At 35.5% G+C, this 26,177-nt stretch overlaps 2 pseudogenes; both read left to right on the top strand.

The window, feature by feature from the left end:
- The first annotated feature begins 281 nt into the window (after positions 1–281).
- LOC112480995 lies at positions 282–396 on the top strand (annotated as a pseudogene).
- A 23,631-nt stretch (positions 397–24,027) lies between these two features.
- Positions 24,028–24,146, top strand: LOC112480795 (annotated as a pseudogene).
- Positions 24,147–26,177: the final 2,031 nt, after the last annotated feature.

Below are 26,177 nucleotides of genomic sequence, written 5' to 3'. Positions count from 1 at the left end.
ATGCATTTGTTCATTCATTTAAGCAGTCATTCAGTCAATCAACAAATGTTTATTAAGCACCCATTATTTGCCAGATTCTTTTCTAGGCAAATTGCCATAGCAAGAATGTCACTATTTAGGAGGTGGAGGGCAGTAGGAATGAAAACCCGAATAGAAGAGGTAGCTAGCAGTATGTGAACAAGAGGTAGCAAGCAGTATGTGAACAAGAGGTAGCAAGCAGTATGTGAACAAGATTAAATCTCAAAAGAGCTAGAAAAGTGTTATCAAGAAATAGAGGTTCAGTCTACGACCATACCACCCTGAACACGCCAGATCACTTCTGATCTCAGAAGCTAAGCAGGATCAGGCCTGGTTAGTACTTGGGAGACCACCTAGAAATACCGGGTGCTATAGGCTTAAAAAATAAAATAAAATAAAATAAATAAAAATAAATAATAATAAAGAAATAATAATGAGGAATTCAAACTAAGGTTTATATACAAAGAAGTTCATGATAGCATATAATAAACTAAATTAATAAAAAAAAAAAAAAAAAGACTGAAATTCCAGTCATCTGGGGAGATGTCCAAGCTGCCAGAAATCTAAGAATAAGGCTTTGGAGTGGGGCTTCTGGTTTACAGAAAATAAAAATGTGATTAAAATAAGAAAAAAATATCTTCAAAGTCTTCAAAAACAAAAAGTCTATTTGACAATATATTTGTTTCTATACTCATTATATCTTTCTGGTCATATGAAATCCTTGGCCAAGTTACTTTAACATATCTGCATCTCAGTTTCTTTACCTGCATGGAGGTACTATAATAGCATCTACCTCTTTGTTGTGAAAAATTAAATTCTTAGTCTTTATTAAAATTGTTAAACTTTAACTCAGATACCTGTCCTTTTTTTCTTTTCCTGAATATTATTATGTTTAACCTTAACTGCTACTAATAGCCAGGACTCCTTCCCTTCCACCACCACCTACCCCCAACAAAGTTACCAGAACCTTTGTTTTTAGGTGCAATTGAGAATATGCATAATCATGAGTAAGACGTAGTCTCGGATTCACCCTGCAATAGTACCTGACCACCTGGTTATATAAGGATAGAACTCCAAATTGAACTTCTACATTAATAATAATAAAGTAGGTCTATAAGAAATATTTACTGAATTGAATTTTTAAATTTTAGTTTTAGCAGTCACCAAATTCAGCAGAGAGCTCCAAATTCTAAATATAACAGTTACATACCTTGATATTAAAATTATACTTATGAATTCAAGTACTAACCAGGCCTGATCCTGCTTAGCTTCTTTTGGGTATTGCAACATGGAAGTCACATGAGCCTGATCCCCCCACAATAACTTTACATTTTGGGGAAGTGGATAGAACCAAGAAAAAGGAGATAGAAGGGGTCCTGAATACATCAAATTGTGCCAGTGTACTACTCAGATGGCACCGCTCTGATGATATTATTCCTCAAACCAATCTGAATATCATCCAACTCTTTATTCAACATCTGGAAAGTAGGTTTATTTAAAATGATATCTAAAAGTTTAAGCAATGATACAAAGAGGTGATAAAAGGATACCTTTGAGCTGAGGTTAGAGTCGAACTCAGAAATAAAAAATACAAAGATAAAACCACAAAGATGTGTTCAGCCATCTGTAGAATGACATCCCTGACAAAAATTTAAATACCAGCTATTGGTAAAGATGTGAAAAAATGAGAAACAAATACTTCTGGTATTTAAACATAGCAGAGATATATATCTTGATATTAAAAGTTTACTTATGAATTTTGTTTAAAACCACTTTGTAAAATTTTGAATAAAGTTGAATATTTATCTTATATTCCAGCAATTCTGCTCCTAAGCATATATCCTAAAGAAATTCTTACCAGGAAACATACATGTGCAATTATGTTAATACCAGCATTGTTTCAAATAGCAAAAAACTGGTAGCTCAAATATCTATGGACAAGCAACTGAATGATTAAATTGTAGTTTATTCATAAATGAATTATAATACAGCAGTGAACAATTACATGTATCAACATGGTGAACTTTATAAACCTGTATGTTGAGGAACAATATAAAAAAGTTGCAGGAGAAAACTACATGATTCCAAATCTATAAAGTTTTAGAACATGCAAAACTAAACAATTTATTATTTAGGGATACATTCATATGCGGTAAAACTATAAAGAAAAGCAAGGGAATAAATTTAAAATTCAGGGTAGCAGATACCCATGGGGAATGGGAGGAAAGAAGAGGGATGAGATAGTGAAGGGACAAAAAGTGGAACATAGAGGGATAATAGTCTATTTCTTAAACTGGGTGGTGGGCACCTGGGTATTCACTTATTACTGTTGTTTATACTCTATATGTTATGAATGATGATAAAATTTTTAAAACTCAGAAATTATACAGCATAAGAGATTTTCAATTAATGTGAGTATTGAAAGTTTTACAAACATCCAAAATCCAGTCATAGAATCTGAACATAATCTGTGAGGTTTTATAGGATTGAAATATTATGAATATAATCAATTGTTCAGTCGACACTCGGTCTGGAATGATTTGTAATTCTTCCGTGATAAGAACTTGAATCTTGTATACATATATTCTAGTTTTACAGAATTTCTGGATACAGAATGAGCCTACCTGACTGCTTGGAATACGCCTAAAATTTTTACTTTATTGCTCTCTTCTTATCTTTATATACATGGGGACACTTCTGAATTAATTTTTTTTATATTATTATTTCTTTGTGGAAATGGTCTCCACAAGAAAGCCAACTTTTAGTACTGGTATTGGAACTGTAGAAAAGGAGAAATAGCCTAATTGAAAAGTGGTTCCTAACTAGAAGTTTTATCCAAAAAAATATATGTGTGTGTGTATGTGTGTGTGTGTGTGTGTGTGTGTACACACACATATAGTATTGTGAAATTTGCAGATTTGTGAAGGTACCAAGATAAGTACTGCAAGAATAAAGAGTGAACGAATTATAGAAAGGAGTTATTGCATGACTGTGCTAACAAGCAGTAATTCTCTTGACATACCATCTCACACTTCCAATATCTCAGCAAGATCCCTATCTTAAAAATATATGTATTAGGACATTGGACTTAATGGTATTAGCCAAATAATTGTCCTTACTGTGATTCTATACTTCCTCGGCAACCTGTGGTTATAATTCAACTTCCTATTTTGCTTCTCTGTAAGGAGAACGGACAGACCTATCAGAACTGTCCTAGATATTTTTCATTTGCCCTGCATATCCATTCCAACCACCTACCACCCTGCTTTCTGCCCCAAAAGCTGACCTACTGGACTCATCTCTTGGCTCTCTTGCCTATTGGGTCTTTGATTGTGTTGTGCCAATACTGAGCCCCAGGAAAAGATCAGAGGAAGGGAAAGAAAGTTGAGGTTATTTATTCCCCAGGCTCCTCCCTGTGGTGGCATTGTAGGCTGGCTCTATCCATGACCAAAGGTCTCAGATAGCCTTTTTCACATAGCCCTCTCTGCCCCTGGGTTCCAGTAATTGCTCCTTCCCCTATATCTTCAGGCCTTCATCAGGCCACCTAAAAGTCTGACCCTGTGACCCTGCTTTTGTTCCGAGAATATCTGGAAGAGCAATCACATGCTGTCTATCCCCAGAAAAAAATAGCCCTCCAATGGGTGCTAGGATCCCTTTTCACTCTGATTTGCTTCTCTCTTTCCTATTCTTCCTCTCTGCCCTATTCCCAGGATTCTCTCTACAATATGTGGTCAGTGTCCTACGTGGTCAAGTCCATGGAGATTCCTGTCCCTAGCACAGTCCTAGGAGGGCGATTGTGAGACCTCCCAATTCTTCTATTTAAATGATTTAGATTTTTCAGAGTTTTTAGAGTAAAAGACCTATAAAACAAACACACAAACACATCTTAGAAACAAGATTTTCCTGCAATTATTATTCTCCTGTCATAGTACAACTTGGGTACATTATTTTGCTAAAAGACCTCTCACCCTGTATGAAAGGGTTTAAGGCTTGGGAGGGCAGGAAAGATGAGGAAAGTATAGACTGGTAGCTGCCGATGTGAGTCATGTCCAGTAAAGAGAAGAAAAAGTTAACAGTGTCAGGAAATGGAAACCGCAAACTGAAGGCCTAATATCTGGGAATCTGAAACATTTGTGGAACTAAAATAAGGCCAGTGTAACAGGGGCTTTGTAAGCAAGAAAGAGAACGGTCTGTGAGCTAAAGCTGAGAATTAGAGACAGCAGAGCAGTATGGGTTACATTAAGGACCTTTACCTTTATTCTAAGTAAAGAAAGGGTGAATTTTTAGAGGAAATCTGGTGAAAGACAAATTAAGTAAATATGATAAAAGTTTGGTTGAGAAAGAGTGAGAAGATGGCCCATGCAATCCATTGTATATCACACTATTTCTTGGCTTTCTTGCACTTAAATTTTTTAAAAATTTAAATTACCCAAATAATACATGGCTATATTTTTGATATAAAAAATTTCAACAATACAAACTGAAAAGTCCCTCTCTTTATTAACCTTAATAATTGTTGAAACTTTTTCTCATTTAACTGTTATATACTAGGAGTGTTTATGTGTACAAATAACAAGAAAACCTGACTATCAATGGCCTAAATTAATTGGAATTTATTTGATAGGCAGCTGCTAGCATTGGTTCAGTAATACAGTGATGTAAAAGCTTTCCCTCATGATGTCAAGATGGCTTCCACAGCTGCAGGCATAGTATTTATCATTCACAAATTAGTATGTAGTTATATATAATTTATTTTCACCATTTTGTGGAATTACATTATTTGAGTATGCTGCAATGTAGCCATTCTCCTGTTAGTGGACACTTGGGTTATTTCCAGTTTGGAGGAGTTTGTTTTGTTTTGATTTATTTATATTTTCTGTTTCTGCCATTAAAAATGTGCTAATAGTTGTCTTGTACAAGTCTTTTGGTGTAAAAATTGCCCAAATTTCTCTAGGATATATACCTAGGAATAGAATTGCAGAGTAATAGAATTTTCACATTTCAATTTTATTTTATTATTCCCTTTATATAAATGGTATCATATAGTATATATTGTTCTGTATCTTACCTTATCAATCATATAAACTCAAAGATTTTATCTGTTTTTCTCACTACAAACCAGAAATGACCCTCTATGAACTAGGCATAAGAGATACCAGGTAATTCTGAGGTGGCTTCATCCAATTTCTGTCCAGTAGCCCAATTTCTGTTTCTGCCAAGTGACACCAAACAAGCCAATCAAATTCTCACATTGAGAACTAACAGTTATAGATGAATTTTTTAAAGGACAGATTACTTCAATTTAATTAGTCCAAGTGATAGTGAGCAATTTATGATTTTTTGTAATGCTCTAAATTGCACTAGGTCCCCAAGTAGGGAGATTTGGGGCCTGAGGCAACTTCCCTTGTACAAAATCAACAGAAAAGGAAATCTGTGTGACTCTTCCTTATAGGTAACTGAGTGGTACACTAATTGGTCATTTCCCTCAACAGTTAAGTATAAACTATTCTGTATCATTTTCTGAGTTCTGCTTTTCTCTCCAACCAAATGCTAACTTCCTCAAGGGAAATTTCTTGTGAGTTCTATAACCCCTGGCAGAGGGCTGAACACATACGTAATAAAAATTCAATAAATATTTGAGAGGCTGAATAACTCTTTAAAAAATTGTTAGTAATTCAACCTAAAACATTTAAGTGTAAAGTAACATATAACCATTATAAAAATGTATGCAACGTAAGTTGGAGTTCATGTGCTTTTTTCCTCCTCTACTCTCAACTATCTCTACCTAAGGATTATCATTGTTAGCAGTTTGTTATGTATTTTCTCAGAACTTTTTATATGCAGACATTAATTTGTAAGGTTTTTTCTTACATAAGAATGGAATTACCTGTTGTTCTGCAACTTCTCTTTTGTAATTAAACATTTTTTTGTCTAATCTTTATGTCACTGTGTGTATATTTGTATAAGTACCTCATTGTTTTAGATGGCTGCTTAGTATCCCTCCCATAGTATAGGTATGTCATAATTTTTTTTTTTTAATTTTTGTAAGTTTATTTGAGTCAAACTGGCAGTGTAACTCCAGGGAGCAAGATCTCATATGCTCTTGAAATAATTTTTGAAATAACATTCTATGGTCGAATATTTAGGTAGTCTCCAATTTTTCACTATTATGAATAATGCTAAAATGAACACCCTTGTACATATATTCTTGCACACGTTGGAAATGTTTTTGTGGGCTGCAGACCCAGATGTGGAATTGTTGGAGAAAGTCATAGTGATATTTTGAAAAGGATACTCAGTAAGGCTAAGGCTTCAATTCTAGGCTCGACTCTACCACTTATCACCTGTTACTCTGAGCACATCGCTTCAGCTCCCCAAGATTCTATTTCATCTGTAAGAGAAGGAAAGTTTTCAGTGTGTTTCATAAGATTGTTGTGAAAATCATATGACAAAACTAAAGCATCAAGGTTGATTAATATTAGGTTTCAGTTTCGTGTTATTAGAACAAAAGTATTTCCTGAGCCTCTTCATAATTTGCTGAATTTCATTAGATGACCTGCCAATTTTAGTAGTTGGCTGAGATGTTCCTCTTTTAAATATAGAATAGGGAACCAAGTAGAAGAATACTGTGGAAATCAAGTAGACCAATCAATGCGATCTGTAGAAACAGATCTTCTTCAGGAAAATGAATTGGAGATAAAGCAGATGCTATAAATCATCAAAATAGCTCCCTGATCCCCCATCTCCCGGTCAAAGAAACAGGCATTAAAAGAAAATTAGTGTTGAAGATCAGAGCAAGTGAGTAGGTGGTTTATAGACTATGGGCTGACGATTTGACAACATTTTAGCAAAGAACTTTGCCGACTGGCGAAAAGCCGTGAGTTGCTAAACAAGTTGCTAAACACTGAGAGATTGTTATTAATACTTGAGGACAAAGGTATTGTTTCCTGGAAATGTTTAAATGCTATAGCCCTATAACTTTCATGTCTGTAGCTCATGAAGAGGTACCTTTCCTTGATAAAAAGCATTTAGATTCCTGCCACCCCTTCCTCTTAAACAGACTCCCACCACCCTGAATTAATCTCAGCTTTTGTTGACTCAGTAAGTCTTGATGACATTGCGATGCATATATTATTGTAATGATACACACAAAACTACAATATTCAATCTCTGCTTAAAGAATTTTAAGGCCATACTTTGGAGATGAGAAACTTTGAATCATCTTATTGATTCAGGAAATGAGTTCACTGACATTTTGCAGTCATTGGAGGAAAAAAAGAGAGAGATCCAATCCCCTGGGGCTTAAATCTCACAGGAACTCTCAGCTCTCCACAATGCTTTTAAGAATGAAATAGTCATTACTACTATGGGAAGGAAATGTATTTTTTTGTTTTTTATGAAACTTATGTTCATTTATTCATTCGACAAATATTTATCATGTGCTTAATGGGTTCAATGCTGGGGAAATACGGGTTAAATAACTGTCATGTGCTTTCAAGCAATCATATTTTGGTGGGTTACACAGATGATCATACTACAACTATTCCATGAGGTGTGAACATAAGTTCCAAATGGCCAGGATTGTTTCGTAAACACTCTGGAACAAGTAATATTTGGGCCAAGTAGGATGGTCGGGACTCACAGACTACTTATTACCATGAGACTAGAACAGCCTGGGATTGATCAGGATTTGTGAGGCAGTAAACTCGCACCATTTGGGAGACAACTTTAAGAAAATAAATACAAAAATTATGCATTTACATTTTACGATAATCATGAGACCTTGTGAGCACATGGGCAGGGTTCTTCCTGGGGACTTGGAAGGGACCTGTACAAGTGAGGGACCCTGAAGCTAAAGTTTCGTTGGCTTCACATACATCTGCTCAAGACTCGGTCCATTTTTGAAAGTATTAGATCTTTAAGAACTGCTCTAGATCATATAATGGTAAATTTGGGCTCTATAATCAGACAGACATATATTAGAATTAGCCTCTACCAGATACTTCCTGTATATTTTGGGAAAAGTTACTTAAATTCTCTAAGCCTATACTCATATTAGTAGACCCACTTTATATGACAGTTGCAAAGATTAAAATACATAGACATGTAAAACATTTTAGCACAGCTCGTAATTATTGCCTGTTAGCTATTATTACCTATAACAAAAATCTGAAGTATCTGAACTCTGCCCCTGTATTTACCTTTCCAGAACTCCCAGATCCTACCTCTTTCTCTAGGAATAGACACAGGAAATTGCTTTGCCTTTCAGCCAAGAAGTCTTGACTTTACTTTTGCAGAGGTTAACAATATAACTAGATATTCGTATAATACAATAATCTACAACAATAAATACACACATGGTAATAAGAATTTTCTTATATGGTTTTGCAAACATATATACATATTGTTGTTGTTTGTTTTAAGGCCATGTTAATTTCAGCAAAAACAAACTTCAGTTAGCCATATGGCTGAGAATTTATTAAATAGTAGAATATATCTGCCATTCTTTTTAATGACTTCAACTGTTATAATATCACACTTAACACAAACAGAAAAAAAAATTAACCAAGTTGATTTGGTTTTCAAAGTAAGTCTCACCAGATATGAGGTCATACTTCTTGAAACATCAATGAAAAAAGATGTTTGGTTTTTTAAATGTGTTGGCCCTATACAAATGTAGCTATATCCAACAACATGAGACTTAGCTATATTTAGTCTACTCATTCTTAGTATAAGTGTATTTCTTAAAACATAGTCCTATTGCAATATTTTGTACTATGTTTAATTCTCAATATGTTCTGAGATATAAGTGAAAACCAAGCTTTAATTCTAAATGAAAACAGTTTTAAGATGTATCTTTGTAACCACGACATAGAATTTTCAATTCAGAAAATATTATCTTTTTATTGTTTAAACTTTCTTATTATGAAATATATCATACCTCCACAAGAATGCGTACATATATATGTGCTGTTTTAAAAAGAATAACAAAAGAATAGCTACATAACTACCATCCGTCTTCAGAAATAGAACATTACCAATATCTTAGAAGTTTCCTTTTTCCCTCTCCCTGATGTTGTCCCCTATGCTAACCACTCCATAGCTAACCATATGTTGGAACTTTGTTAACTGTTTTTTGCTTCGATTAATTGCTTTATCATATATGCATGTCCCTAAGCACTATACTGTCTAATTTTGCTTGCTTTTGCAATTTATGTAAATGGAATTACACACAATAGGCTTGTGTGATTTGCTTTTTTGTTCAATATGTTTTTGAGATTTAACATCCATTGATCCATGAAGCTATAATTCATTCAGTTTTGCTGCTCTGTAGTATTATATTGTATTAAGATACCACAATTTAGTTATCCATTCTACTACTGATGGATATTTGGGCGGTTTCCTGTTTTTTGGCCCTTTATGAACAATGCTGCTGTGAACATTTTTATTCACATTTCCTGGTGTACATTTGCACAAGTTTCTCTAGAATATAAACCTAGATGTGGAGAGTTTTAGTATTTGTCAAAATAGATTAAGAAATCAAAGCAATGCCAAATCACAGCATTCATAGAACATATATTTGATGATGATGATGATGCTCTTCTTGCTGAATAATGATACAATAGGGAGAACTAATGCTTTGCTTACTAGTTTTGGCTTCAAAATTTTACTTAATATCACCAATCTCACAGGAAGAAATTCCAAGAAACCTAACACAAGTCTCCAGGTTTTTCCAAATAAGAGACAGAGCGCAGAAGATGGAAGAGTCAATGAAGTGTTTTACCAAGTGTTGGTAAATGTTTGCCTAGTGATATAGAAAGAACTGAAGTCTTACTTCTATCAGGAAGAGTATGGGCTGCACAAGAATAAGACTGTTGACTTCTAAGCTCCCTCTATTTATAGAAGGCTATGTGATCTTCGCCAAATCAGGTCATCTCACTGGGTCTCAGTTTTTATGTTCATAAAATATGAAATTTGGATTCAATGACCTTTGGATCATTTCTAGCTCTAAAATTCAGATTCAGTGATTTCAAAATACATTCGGAAATGACAGCTTTGCTCGCCCCCTAGTGGTTTCCGCTGGCCTTGCAACTAGACAAACCAACTTAAAATGGTGGTTATTGCCTGCCTCAAAAACATCCCTGCACAATTTATTTTAGGCATTATAAAGAAAAGGTATGAAAATTAAAGGAAGACTTTTCTGCAGTTACTAAAATACTTTAAAACACACACTTAAATAAAATATTAGTTTTCTAAGTGACAAAAATTAATATTCGGTTTTAATATGTCTTTAGCTGTATGTACACATAACTTTTGCATTTGTTTTCTGTAAATGAAACTCACTTTAAAAGCAAAGTAAAAAATAAAAGATTCTGTTTCCTTCCCCCAAGATGGAAAAAATTAATTAATCATCTTCCTTCTACTAAATTAATTCCATTAATCATTATCTAAGTAGATAAAAGACTGGAAAATTCCTGAACACTAAACACAATAATTTATGTAGTACTCAGCCCATACTAGGCATTCAGTACAGGTCAAATGAATGTGAATCCAAATATGATAAAAAAAAAAAAAAACCAACAGTACATTTTTTCTCAGCTGGAGCCTGAGTTGTCTAGTGGATTGAAAGCAAAAGAGAATGGCATTGATTGACTTTGTAAAACTCTTAGAAACAAACTTAGCCACTTTAAGACTGAGTTTCTCTGTCGCAAAGAAAGAATAAAATTCCCGATGCCTGTAGAAATGGCAGGGACATCATAAGGATTAGTGCGCTGAATGTTAGTAAAGAATATCATGTTCCTTACAAGAGCAACGTTATATAAAGGACTCAGTTCAGTATCATCAGAAACTGGCTACAAGGGCACTATGAAACACATTTCATGCCATTTTTGAAATAGAGTATAAATCGCAACAAGAAAAATAACCCTGCTCACCAAACTATAAAATGTCTTTTTTCTTTAGAGAGGAAAATAAGAAAAATGAAGACTTCTACCTTTGAATTTAAACACAAAATCAATACGTAAAAGAAAAGAATGAAGTTCTGAGTCTGAATGTTTTAGTTTTTTGGGAATTTATTGAAGAAATTTAAAATAATTTTAATTATATAAAAATTTTTTGACAAGGTTTAACTTTTTTTGTCTTTTTGTTGTGGTTGTTGCCTTTTGAACGGTAGAGCTACCTCATGAAGTATTTTTCTGTGCTCTCTTATATGTTCACCTGATTTTCATAGAGACAGCCCAGCTGAGGCGGGTAGGGGGAAGAACTTCAAGTCAGAGAAACTAACTGCTGTGCCTATTAAAGTATAAGCGACCTTGGGCAAGCCACTCAGTTCTCTGAGACTTATTCTTTTCTATAAAATGGCAATAGCTCTCCTACAGTGCTGTTCTGATGATTAAGTAACATGTAAATTCTCTTTAGAGATGGCAAAATTATTTCCAAATATTAATAATTGTTTTTCACATCCTTATTTTTTGTCTATAGAAACCTATCAACCTTGTCTTCATAAGTTATCAAGTCTTAATGATTTTACTTCAAAACTTTCATATCCAGCCCTTCTTCTTCTATGTTCTCACCTCTTTGCCCTACATTCCAATTCCCATTCATTACTCCACCACCTCCCTACAGCCCACCCCTGACTATGACCTGGCTCCAATCAAACCACTCCACCAACGGGGAAATTTCTCATGTGCAAATGTAAGCAGTCATGTCTTCCTAATGCTCCGTATTCTTTATGACTCTTAATCACCTACAGAATAAAAGTTCAATTCCTTCACCATCTAGCCCTGCCTACCTGTTCAGCTTCATCTTCTGCTAGTCCTTACTTGCACTTCACAAGTGCATTAATTCCATGACTGTGTTGTTTTCCTCCTTCCATGCATTTGCACATTTATTTCTCCTGCCTTAAATGTCCTCCTCCTCCCACTCAGCAACTCTAGCACATCTTTTTTCTATACAATCTTCTCATTTATTGCTGGCAAAATTCCACTTACTCTTTAGGTCTTACTTCAAAATGTCTCCCTTTCCACCTTGGTTGAATCTTCTTTATTGTTTTCACAGAAGGCCGACTTCTAAAGAGGGTTGATTATGCCTTTTCATGTTGCTGTCTCCAGCGACTAGCACAATGTCTGCACCTAATAAACACTTAACCATTGTCGTTGCGTGAATGGATATCTTTTAGTATTCTTAGCCTCTGGACTGATTTCATTTTGTAAATCTTGTTTATCTCTCTCTATGTATCTATCTATCATCTATCTATCTATTTATTTTTGTGTACGAGCCCCGACTCCAAGAGGTGCCAATTTATTCACGTCGTGGTAAAAACATTTTCAAGAGCAACGTTAGTAGGTAGAATCTGGAGCTAGAAGGGCGACCCAGGACCGTGGCCGGCAACCCCGCTCCTGCCTTCCGCCTTCACGGCCACATCGGGTCTGAGGCGCAGGAACCTGAACCAAGTCTTTGTCCTTCACAGGACACTTGGCTCCCTAAGCCTGAGAGGCAGTCAGTCTCCACCCCGGGCTCTGGGACAGTCTCAGCCTGAGGATGAAGCGCGCAACGCGTGCATCGGGAAAACCCTCTCGTGGTAAATATTCCAATCGCATACGTCGCGGAGACAGCGCCACGTCGCAGAGCCAGCGCCACACCGCAGAGTGCGAGAGCCGTCCACAAGCAGGGGTGAGGGGACTGGAAACCAACGCAGTGAAAGGAAAGCCGAACTTTATCTTCGAGGGTCCCTGACGCCCCACTTAGCGGCTCCCTCCTGTGCTCCACCCGCCCCTGCTCGGTGGCACTCGCTCGCCCTTCACCACTTGATGTCTCGGCTGTTTTAATCATTTCTGTATATCAGTTTAGCATCCTTCTTCTAGGATCCTGTAGGTAGTTATGAAAACCTTATCTTGAGACATCATTGCTGTAAAATACTACATTATTGCTTCCGTTAGGGTTTTTAAAATTAGAAGGGACAAAAAATTACTCAAGCTAACTCGAGAGAATGGTGAGAGCAGGGGTTGTTTTTAAGACTCTGAGATGATGTTGTGGGCATTCAAGCATAGGAAGGCCCGGGGGAAGTGAGGCTGGGCCAGAACAGCTTCTTGGTCTCCTGTGACATCTTTATATCTTTCTATCCATATGTTCTATTTCTTCTCTTCCAGCTCCATCTGTTTTCAGCTTCCTGACAACTTGCCCATGAACTTTGGCTGCAATTCAAGTTCCAAACATCCTTTCACCTTTTGCTCCCACTTCTTCCTCTTTTCTCAAATTTTAAATCCACAAAAGTGGATTTTAATAGACACGGCTCATCTACTGGGGCCAAGCCACATTCATTTGTTCATTTATGAAATATTTATGGAATATTTAATATATGCCAGACCCTCTTCCAGATGCTGGGGTAAAAGCAGTGGAAAAGGCAAAAATGTCTGCTGTCACAGAGATTACATTCTGCTAGCCACAGACAAGTCACTGAACTGGCAATCTCCAGACCAAATATCCCATGTCAAGACCATCATCTGTGGTTAGGGGTGGAGAGGCTGGGTCATGTGGTACAAAATGTGGCCACCTGGTTAGCTAAAGTGAGCATGGCACATTCCCCAAAAGGAGGTGTGGGCAGGCATGGAGGGACTTAAATGCAATTTTAGTTTGAGTTTTCTCTTTAGTACTCATATTCCTTTACTTTATTCTCCTTTACTTCCTATATTTCTCATATATGATTTGAAAAACATTCTTTTAATCTTATCTTCTTTGGTCCTTTCAAGGCCACCATGATATTTCAATGTATCCTTACATCTAAGTATGTGTAATCTCGAACATAATCTGGAAAGATTTTACCTTAAAGTAAATCTAGAGTTTGTAATGTTTTTTAATGGCTGAAAAATATATCCCAAGGTAGGATAGATAAACTTTTAATTTAAGTGTATAGACTCACTTTGCAAGTACTACTTGTTGTTATTTCCATACTGTAGAAGCCTTTAGTAACAAATCCTAAACTCTACCTCTCTGTGTGATTCTACCTGTTTTTTTGGGATCGCTGTATGCATGTACACAGGTATGGATACGTGTGCACAAAAGTCTATGTGGCATGTTGTTCTTGGTGTCCCTTGAGGGCTCCATCTCTATTTTTTTTGCTGCAAAATTTTCTCTCTCCTGCCTCTTCATCTTGTTTTCCCTCCTCTTTCCACAGCCCTTGGAGTCTGTTTGTCTTTTTTAAATAGGATATAGAATTGAAGTCAATGTTTTGTTGCCATCTCTCTGTTGGACTGGATTACCATTTGGTAGCAGACCTAAGATTTAGTTAACTGTCAATAGTTGAAAAGAAATGACTCAACCATGGGCCCGGATGGGAGGGCTTTTTACAGGAGTGAATAACTGCCACTAAGTGATGCCTTTTCACATAAAATTTAGTTACTGAAATGTATAATGCATTATGCAAAATTCGTAATGATGATTGATGTGTATTTTTTATTAGACAGTGATCACTATGTATAAAAATGCAAGAAAATCTAATATCCTTCTACAGTCAAGAACCTTACCGATAGCCTTTTACATAAGTATAGTCAAATATCCTACTCAATAATTCTCTGCTTAAATTAACCCAGGTTTACTTCGTCCCATGTAGATTAAACTTGCCATAAATCTTTTTTTAAGAATCAGAAGTCTGCAGAAATGCCCAGTTCCAGAACTATGGGACTTTAAAGCAATTTTTCATAAAGAAATTCTTATAAGCAATTTCCACCCTAAGTGGTTCTATTATTGTTTGATTACAACTTATAGAAAGAAAGTATTCAGTCACTTACTCTCCCTGTTTCCCATCTCATCTTTTTGGCCTCATAGGAAAAGAGAAAAACAAACAAATAAAGATACAATGTTTCAGCATGACCTTCACCTGAATGAAAATCCTGAAAGGATCCTCCTCAGTCAACAGGCAATTCTACAACTGTTGTCTAACTTCATTCAATTTTGCCCAGCCTAGTAATTGATTTTATATCTACACTTCCCATCTATGGATTATTGACTCATTTTAAACAGCTTTAGTACAATTCCATCTTCTTGAAAACTTGCTTCTTAAAGAAACTCACTCTTAAAGTGATATTAGAATTCTCTCTCTTGTGCTCAAACATTTTTGCAACAAGTTAAAATAACAAGAGTTTTTAAATAGACATTTATCGAGCCCCTACTAGGGCTAGGTACTGGGAATACAGCGGAATATAACAGGCAACCTACTTGCCCTCATAGTGTTTACAGTCTAGTAGGGATGAGGGAGATAATAAACAAAGTAACTAATAACTATGTAGTATGAAAAAAGTTGAAATGCTGAGGAGAAAAATAAAGTAAAACAGGCTGATAGGGAGTGGAGGTTGCAATATTAAAAAAGGTGGTCAGCCTGAATCTTTGGAAATTGTTTCATATTTTCTATTTTTTATTTAAAAAGCAGAAAGATGTCAATTTATAATCCTCTCACTACAACAAAGTAAAATACTATTTTAAATTGGTTTTGAACTTATACACCCTTGATTAAGTATTCTTGTGTGGCTCTGTCTTCTGCCAGAAAAAAAAAATTTCCTAAACCAGAGCAACAGTCTACTTTTGCAAAGTGACTGGCAATCTTGGGCATCAGAAGATATGTCCCTAACAGTTAATGATCCCAGAAAAAGAGAGTGCTCTAGAATATCTGGGACCCAAAACCTCTGGTGAAGCCATCTAATTATAGTTGTTTCAGACTAATGCAGAAAAGTCTTGCACACTGCTACATTTCATAGGCATCGAATAACAGTACTAAACAACTACAAATATTTGTGAATTAGTATAGCATGTGATTTTATTGTTTTCCCACATGCGAAAACAGATTTAGATTCTCAGTTTTGCTTTGCCTGGCTTCTCTTGAGCATCTTCTTACAAACCAAATAGTCAGAGGGCATCGCTTCAGCTTCCAGTCAGCCAAACCAGTGGTTCTTAATCCTAGCTGTGCACTAGAATCATCTTTTAAAATTACTAATGCGTAAGTCCCTGATTCCAATTAAATCAGAATCTCGGGAGGTGGAAGGGGCTCGGGTATCATCAGTATTTCTTTTTAATTCCAATTATACGAGAGATTCTAATTCATAGCCAAGAACCTCAAGAACATATCAGCCCTTAGCAGCCTCCTACTCAGCACCTCTGAGGGTGTCCTAACATAATTAGTCATTTATTTCCTCTATAAAGACCTCAGCTTTCACCTCACTCTCTTTTTCTTTCAACTATTTTCCTTCCTTTACTTCTGTTCTCCTTCTTGTCTGCTTCTGCCTGAGGCCTGCCAACAGTACCTGGTAAGGTTGTTTGGCCTATTGGTGGCCAGCATTGGGCTAGGTTTTCAGCCCTCTGAAGCAAAACACATAGATCTAGTTACCTGGAGATTGCCCACTCATCACTTCTGCACCTGCTTTTGTGGTTCCCTGGGGCCTTTCCATACCCTGCTGGCTAGCTGCCCTCCACAGCTGGTGCTACACTCAGGGCCAGCCCCCAAGGTAGCATGCTTTGGCCCTCAGAATTCCCATTGAATATATACTATCATAGCATCTGAATATGTCTCAGTGTGGCATATAAGGCATTTCATCATCTGGCCCCTTTCCTCTTTTCGACCTCCCACTATCACTACCACAGTTCTCCACTGCTCCATTCACACATGCACATACATCTCCTTACTTGTGTTATTTTTTTTAATCTGGAAACTTCCTTACTTATTCCTCAGGTTTCTATCTCAATTGTTGCTTCCCTAAGAAGCCTTCTCTAACTCCCTTGATTACAGTGTTTTTCATGCTATATCATGATGGCTTATGTGTTTATACTCCTGGCTTCCCCTCTAGACTCAAGGCAGAGTCTAGGTCTTTATTTTTTACATATTTTAAGATAAATGACAGCTTCTCTGTTAAATGGAAGAAAGAATGAATAGACCCATGGGATGTGGATAGCAAACTACACCTGGCCCATTGCCCGTTTCGGTAACTATAGTTTTATTGAAATACAGCCATGCCATGTGCATGTATGTATGAAGTTTTACTGAAACATAGCCACACTCATATGTATTGTCTTGTGGTTGCTTTAGTGCTGTAAGGGCAGACGTGAGTAGTTACAATATGGTCCCCAAAGCATAAAATATTTACTATCTGGCCTTTTGTAGAAAAAGTTTGCTGACCCTTGACCTGAAAGAAACCTGAGAGATCTTCTATTACAGTGTACCTAATAGAAAGATAATGCAAACCATAGAGGTCATTTTAAATTTGCTAGTAGCCACATTAAAAAAGGAAAAGAAATAGATAACAGTAATTTTAGTAATGTGTTTTATTTAACCCAACATATCCAAAGTGTTATGATTTCAACATGTAATTAATACAAAAATTAAGTAATGAGATACTTTACATTCTCATTGTAAAATAAGACTAAGTCTTTGAAATCATGTGTTGTTTTTTTTTTTAACATAAAGGTATTTTACACTTATATAACAATTTGAACTAGCCCCATTTTGAGTGCTCAATAGCCACATGTGTGGCTAGCACCTATCTTTACTGGACAATTGTAAGTCAAATTCATCAGTTTATATATGGACCAAGAAATAGGTCCAGAAAGGTTAAGAGTTTAATCTAAAGTCACACAGAAGAATCAGGCACTGAATCTAGCTCTCCTTATTGCTAGCCAAGCCTTCTTCCATCACATCATACTGTCCCCAGGCTTGTCGTTTGTTCACTAGAAGAGATATGATAAAAAGACCTGGTTTCTAATTCTGCACAGCATTAATATGTTGTGTGACTTCGGGATATTTCTTAGCTTCTTGGGGTTTCCATTTCCTCATCTCTAGAGTAAATGTTCTGGATTGGATAATTTTTAAGATCTAATGGTATATGACAAGCAAACACATTGGTTTGCAAACTAGAACACACTGTAGTGATTTTGCTCAAGAATTCTGTTCCTAAGAAGCTGTGTGTAAATATGAATTCAAGACTATGCTGGTTGTCACCAAAACTTTGAAAAAGCTTACAAAAGCTTTGAGAGGCCAGAATTTCAGATAGTTCATTCATTCAAGTCAGAATTTTAGTATTTGAAACCAAGCCTAAAGCCTGATATGTTTGGCACAGAACCTTTCAGAGTATCGATGTTATGTTCTCAAGAGATTTTGGAGATGATCTGAGGTCATTACTGAGCAGCGAAAGAGCAAAGAAAGGATTTGTGTTAGGGGTGTTAGTGCCCTCCAATACCAAGGGACCATTTGGGGCAGCAGAATGGTTTTCTGTCTCTGCTAACCAGCACCACGGTCAGTAACAGGTGACAGGAACATAGGGTAATGAGAGAAAACGGAGATGATATAATACCTATGGGAAATTAGAGGATAGAGAACTATGACCATGATTAGATAATCAAATTTTATTTTGTGATTGCAAATTTTATAATAGAATCAATAGCTTTATTAAACTTATAGTCCAAATCACAGAAGAAACAGAAATGTAGAAAAACAGTACAAAAATGGAAGCAGGCAATCACCAAAGACAGATGCATTTTTTAAAAAAGTTTGCCTAAGACCAAATATGTTCACTTTCAAACCCATCCACATCTTGCCCTTCTCTTATACAGCAGAGAAACATTTTCCTTCCAAAGACAAGCCAAAGGTATGGGCTTTGGAATTAGATCTCTGTATGAGACCCATACAGACCCATACTATATGGCCTTGGCAGAGTTTGTGCCTTAGTTTCCTCCATAAAATTTGCATACTAATAGTACTTACCACATGGGATTGAAGATTCAATGTGGCAATATAGGGAAAGTTTTAGTACAGTGAGCATCACATATTAAGTTTTAAATTAATCTTAACTTTTTTTTTCTTCTGCAAGTAGGATTCATGAAGCAGGCAGGGAAACTACCAGGGTGCCGTTCCCACAACTGGCTATAGGTGACTCACAATTGATCTACCATGTTTGAGGAAATATTGGTGGTATACAGTAAATTGTAGATTGTATATGCATAAATAAGTGCAACTCTAAAGCATTTCACAGGGAATCTGGGCCACCAATCCTCTGTTATTAATGCCTTAAGACAGCTGGACAGGATGGTGAGAAATCTTCCAAGGAAGACCACTGGGCATTTTTCTTTTATTACTTGGTAGGTAGGTTCTTCAGAATCTAAAGTTTTACTTCTTTCTGGAAATATTTCATTTTGATAAGCTTGTGCATTGCTAACTGACTTTAGAATGATTTTGTTAATCTTCCATCTTTCTGGAAAAAATGACATGAGAGTTTAAGTGGCTTCAAGTTTACATCCTGCATTGGGAAACTTGCCTTCTAGTACCAGTGACTTTGTAAAGAATCCTTCAGCATTTGTTCAGCCAGCAGAGAAGAAGTGGGTTCCCTTCAAGCTGATTCATTTACCACATGTCCTGTGGTATGGGTTCAACTCAGCATATATGGAATCATTGGCCAGAGACCAAGGTGACAGCCCTCGGGGTTCATTCCGGGGACATTTCTCAAGGAAAACTCAGCCTCTTAGAAGAGCAAGTTGGTTTTAAGAATTATATGAAATCATTGTGATTTGATTTTTTCTTACTATTTCATATTGTATCTTATGTATTATAATTACAAAACATATCCTTGCTTTTTTATTTTGTTTTCTAGATGTTGTCATTTCTCATTATGATTCTATGAAGATAATTTCATTGTACATAGTATAAAAACATTTACAAATAAACAAACACCAGACTTTAGCCAAAGAAACAAAAAGCACAGTGCTACAGCTCAGGTATACACATAGATGCTAATACATTTATGTAACAACTTAAATTCTCACCTGTTTCTTACAATGAGAGCAAAGTAATTATGTTCCATAATCTTTGATTAAAATTAATCAAAAATCAACATAACTCTAACATGTTGTATTGAGTCAATAGGATCAATTTTTAAACTCCCAAATTTGTATAATTTCTTTTATTAAACATACTTATTTAGCTTGAACTAAAGCAAAATTTAAGCTTATGTGACCTGATTGGTTTCTTAAGTTTATTAAAAGAGCTCTTTTCACTTAAAATATTTTTAAATCAAATTTTGGAGTTTATGCCATTCTAAGATGATTAAATATGATTTCATATTTTTAGGTCATAAACATATTATAAGTATTATAGATCCTGGATTCCAGATTTCTTAAGAAGCTTTTAGGAACCTGTGATAAATATTTAATAGAGGATATGAGCCTTCTTTTTTTTTTATCTTTATTCTTCCAGAAAGGGATATTATTTAATTCATCTATATTTACTCTATATTTTCATAAAATAATGATACAGGGGACATAGTTAATTTATGGAACCTAACTTCCAAATTATTATGCTACATTTACAACTAGTTTTGAAGATTTCTAAGAGTCAATCTAGAACCAAACTATTTTTGCAAATACAGTATTGAATGATTTCTTACTTCATGTGTATCCTGTGAGATATAAAAAGAAGCCATAATTTTTGTGAAATTATGTTGTTTTTTTAAAAAATGTGTTTTGTTTTTAAATGGGTGGCTTGCCAAATTTTAAAAATTTTATAATGGGAAAAATTTTTTAATCATCTACAACCTCACCATCCTCACAAATAGAGGTTTTATTATTTTATGTGTCTGCATAAGATTTGTTTTGCACATTGCTAAATAGCCTGTAGCATTATAATTTTAATAACATCATTGTTTTCTCTATATTCGGCCATCAACTGGGTAATTTTAACAAGTATAGGGATGTTCAAATGAAGGGAAATAAGTAAAGAAAAAGGAAGTATTAATCTCTGATATGGTTGAATCTTTTAAATATCTCCCTTCACAAATAGTCCACATTCTTCACGCTTTGTTCCTGATGGAAGATAGCAAAGCTAACTCTGTCATTACCCATACTTTTGTGCAAGTCCAAGTTGACCTTGTTCAACCTATGTTCAAAGCATTCTAGTTGATTTCTCTCTGGGTCTTGGAGTGCATTCAACAAACAAGTGGACATGTGATTTATTGGTCACAAACAAAAGTTAAAAATCTTACAAGAGAATAAAACTCATCTTTGTTTCAGTTTATGTTAGCAGGAAGAGTTCTTTTAGCCCCATGGAGATTCTGAACCTTATTTTGAACTTATTGCCTGGTGCCTGAGAGCACTGGGATCAATATTTCGAGGCATTTTTTCAAACTCCACAATTCCAAATTAGCCTTAGCAAGTTGAACGAAACTCTGTTTGGCTTTAGCACTTCATATCTACAGTATTTCTTTCAATATATGATTGCAAATCAATCATATCTACTCATTAATGTGTTTATATTTTGTTTGAAGCATAGGTGTTTTATTCATTTATAAAGCCTTGACTTCTTATGTTCATGAAAGGAGTATAAGCTCAATTATTTAAAAATTCAAACAGTACAAAATTATTGTAGAAAGTTAATCTTTTGTGGTATAGGAAGCCATTGTTAATAGAGGGATAGCAGATAGTCCTCAAGAATGTTTTCTGGTTTACTAGTACAAATTACTATATAAAGAGACTTAAAAGTAATTCCTTGACCACTATATAGCTCCTAGAAACATGTTAATTATGCAATATATACTGTTTGGCACATTGTATTTATTATTTAACATATCTTGGATATCCTTCTATGTTAGTGCTTTCTTTCATTCTTTTCTTTGGTTATATAGTATTCCATGATATAAATATATCATAATTTATTTGAATACAGTTGGCCCTTTGTATCTAGGTTCTGCACCTGCAGATTCAACCAACCTTGAATAGAAAATACTCAAAATAAAATGTTACATTGTTACTGATGTATACTACATAGTTAGGACTACTGAACATGTACAGACTTTTTTCCTTGTCATTATTCCCTAAACAATACAGTATAACAACTATCTATGTATCATTTACATTGTATTAGGTATTATAAGTAATGTAGAGATGATTTAATTTTAAAGTATATGGTAGGATGTGCATAGGCTCTATGCAAATGCTATGCCATTTTATATAAAGAACTTGAGCATTCTCAGATTTTGGTAACTTTGGCAGTGGGCGGGGGGCGAGTAGAGGAGGGGTCTCCTGGGACCAATCTCTTGCAAATGCTGAGAGATGACTGCAGATTCATTATAATGGGCTCATGAGCTATTTCTAGGTTGGTTTTGTTTGTCTGTTTTGTTTTATCATACCAATGTTGTAATGAATATCCTTTTAAACATATCTCTATATATATTTGGAACACAATGCTTTAAAGCATTAAAAAGAAGTAATAAATATTACTGTTTTAATATATTTCATTCTTGTTTTCACTTCAGATTATCGTTGCCAGTATACCAAACTCATATTAAATAATATTTCAAAAATTTAATTCAATACCTTTAGTCTTTAAGAATAAGTGCATTTTTCTAGAATTTGAAAATACTGACTTACAAGTGACCTTCCAACATGTTCTTTTATGATTCACTGAATGACAGTAATAATGATTCCTTGACCATTATATAGCTCTTCAGTTTACAAAGCACCTTCACATAATTATCTCATCTGACTTCACATCAATGTGATGTATGCAGGACAGGTTTATAGGGGGAAATGGTGCTGACTTGGAAAGTTTTACTGCCTGAAATATATAGAGAGGGTATAAATCCTTTGTTCTGCTAACTCAAGGAGTCAAGGCCACTGTCATGATAGGAGTGTTATATCACACTGATTCCTTAATGTGAAAAAAATCCTCTTACACGTCACTTTAATAACTGGTGTTGCTAATTTACTATCCAGTTTTCAGGCATTTTTACTTAATTCTCTGATATCCAGAGATTAGACTCACCAGGCATTTATTAGCTAAGTGCTCCAGTAATTGCTACTCCAGAACCAAGAATTCAAAAGACATTTATGCAGCAGTAGTTAATGGTGGGTGAGTTTCAGTGCCACTGATCCTCATTTGGAATTGGGAGAACAGAGGGTAAAGGTAGAATAGAAAAGTCCCTTGAAAGCAGCACTGACAAGACCGTGCTTGCTAAGACCTTGGAAACTCCTATCCCTACTCATTATTATTTCTGTATTCTTATGACCCTTTATCAGTGCCTTTCAAGGTGGGGATGGCAGTAAATGGTGAAGCTTCTCTCATTTCCCACACTCTTGTTAGGAAGCAGGTTCCTATGCAGAAAGAGGAAATTATTGTTATGTTGCCTCCTGCTTTGGGAAAGGAAGCAATCTTGCATGACACTAGTGTTGCCATAGCTGCACACTTACATTGCCTCATTAGTAGATCCATCCCCACCCTCCTTTTCGCTGAGAATGCACTGCAGAACTTCCTCTCTTCCTACATTACTGTAACATGCACAGGACCTCAAAAATGGTTTCCACGTCTCATCAGATCCTGTACAATTCAAGCCCTACTTATTGAATATGACAGCAGTTTTAACCAAGCATGATTCTACAGAGTGGTTGCATCAATACTTAAAAATAAATTAAGTTACTTAAAGAGAATTCGCATTGCTGATAACACTTTGAAATTCTGGTGCTGTGTTCTTTAATTAGTACAATTACAAGAAGTTGATCTGCTCCATTCCATACGTCCATATTATTTTGTAATGCTCCATATATATTTGGCTGTCAAGTCAAGCTGATTTCTTCATTGTCCTGTGTGTCCTGTCCTCTGCCTACCTTTATATTATTTCTCCCTCCTATAAATCCTTTTACTCTCTTGTCTATCTGAATTCTAATCAAATTTAAAAGCAGGCCCCCAAGGCTTGACAGAGAACTCCACTGAAGTTTCTACACGGACAGAGAAAACATCTTACTGCACGTCGTCTTTTTCTTCCTAACCTGTGGATGAAATATCAAATTTGTATTCTTGACATCTGAGCTCTTAAAACATTAACCTGTTTATTGGATTGCAATAATCATATTAGGCACAGAGTGTACTGTATGACTTTCCCAATCTCCCATACCTAGGGCCATTTCTCTGAATCAAGTAGGGAGATATACTAATGAGCAAAGTTGGGGTTTAGTGCATATCTCTCGGCCTATCAGAAGAGTCCATTAGCCTACGGCCATGCCACCCTGAACGTGCCCAACCTCATCTGATCTCGTAAGCTAAGCAGGGTCAGACCTGGTTAGTACTTAGATGGGAGACCACCTAGGAAGACCAGGTGCTATAGGCGTATTAAAAAAAAAAAAAAAAGAGTCCCATAGAAGCTAAAAGTCAGCAGCAGTTGATCAATTTCTTATTCACATAGTATATGGGAATGGTGGATAGTTCCAGACTGATTACTGGCAAATGCCCTACCATTCTTCTTGTTTGACTAACAAATTTCTCTTTCTTACATGAGATGACCTCTTTGCTCTCATGATGTTTACACGGCAGGTACCTTTGAACACATTTCACTTACTCAGGATATTTCAAGCATGAGTATTCCACAGCAAGTTAAAATTTCTCTAATACTTTCTAGTTCCAAAATATTATAATGTATAAGTCTAATAAATAAAAATGTTTCCAGTTCAGGAAATAAAAAAATATAAGAAATGTGGCATGTCTGGAGGGTGAGCATTTCCTATGATAATTTTAGCCCATGTTTCCTATGATAATTTTAGCCCATGTTGCCTGACTAGTCCTATGAATTATCTAATTTAATATTTAAAGCTCTGTGTTACATGTTAATTTGTTTAATACGTTAATTGTGGACTTTATAACTAGATTATAAATTTCTCAAAGGCAAGATTATGCCACAAATGACTCTTGTACCTCTCATGGCACTTAGTAAAATTCTGAGCATATTGATGCTCAATATATATTTATTGATTCAAGTCAATGTCATCTTTAGAATGAGATGCTTAAATTCCAGTTAAATAGGTTTTGGGTAAGAGATGATGAATCAGTTAGGGTCTTAGAGAAGAAACAAAATTCACCCTAGATGGTTCAAATAAAGAGACTTTAATAAAAAGACTACTCAAAGATGTTAACTACTCCAAGTTAACAAGAGTCAAAGTATGATGAGGCATCCAGCAATCAGTTACAGAGGCAGGACTAATTTTCTCCTGGGGATTAAGAAACAAAGAAAAGAAATAGAAGTAAGAGACCCACTGAGTGCTGGAGCTTGCGAGGAAGACTGACCTAGCAGAAAATGTGGTTGGGGAATGATGATCAAGAGCTGGGGTGACAATGCAGGGGGACAGAGAAGAAATACCCCACTTTCCGCCCTATGGTCTCCTATGTGTTCCAAGTCACAAGGAGTTAAGAAAATGTAGTCAGAAAATTTCAGTCTTCTGAGACACATAGCAGGACAGAGAAGAGTAGAGAAAGTTAGGGGTGGAGAGGTTTGGGCAGAATTGGAGGAGGCGGGTGGGGGTGGCATGTGAAAAAAGCAGCATAGGTTTCCATTATAAATGGAAACAAGAAAAAGTCTGAATTATTATGTACAGAATAAGAGAAGCCTAGAAATCCAGAAATTATTTGGGAAAAACAAAGTATGACTTAGCCAAATTTAGACCCTGACACTGTTAATTTCTTTAATAGGTCACTCTGAATGTAATCTGAATAAACAGAATAAACATCGTTACATTTAAACTCTCAATTTTTCAATATTGACTTACAACTGCAATATTTTTTCAATATCGCAGTTGCAAGTCAAGAAATAAACATGTATATACATCATTCATGGCAATGAATAAAATTCATTTACATACATAACTACCATCACACTCAAAAGTAGGGGCTGTACTGCTTAATGAGCAACTTTGTTTTTTTAGCTATAAAGTAAAATAATAGGACAAACATGTTTTTCCTCCTTTGTGAATGACTTGTTATGAATAATATCAAACTATTCTCCTTAAATTTAAAAGAGAGGCATATTTTAACATATTTTACTTTCATTTGGTACCTATTCATGACCTCATAGGGGTTAGTAAATATTTATATAAATAGAATTACAGAACTAGAAGACAGTAACAGTTTTATAATCCAACATAGCATTTACAGATAAATAAACAGGCTCCCACAGATTAAGTCACCTGCCTGCGATCAAATAGTTGGTTGTGGCAGAACTAGCCCAGAACAAAGATTGTCTACATCCTAACTAGTCATCCATATTTCTAGAAATGCCTGCTTGATTTAGATCCAAGTAAATGGCATAGGGATTAAGGGCAAATGTTTGGAATGAAGCAAATTTGCTTGTTTGGCAAATGAAATTCCTGCT

The sequence above is a fragment of the Pteropus alecto genome, unplaced genomic scaffold (assembly GCF_000325575.1).
Source record: "Pteropus alecto unplaced genomic scaffold, ASM32557v1 scaffold20, whole genome shotgun sequence".
In the NCBI taxonomy this organism is placed as follows: domain Eukaryota; kingdom Metazoa; phylum Chordata; class Mammalia; order Chiroptera; family Pteropodidae; genus Pteropus; species Pteropus alecto.
The sequence above is the reverse complement of the archived record's forward strand: the minus strand, read 5'-3'. Positions and strand labels throughout refer to the sequence as shown.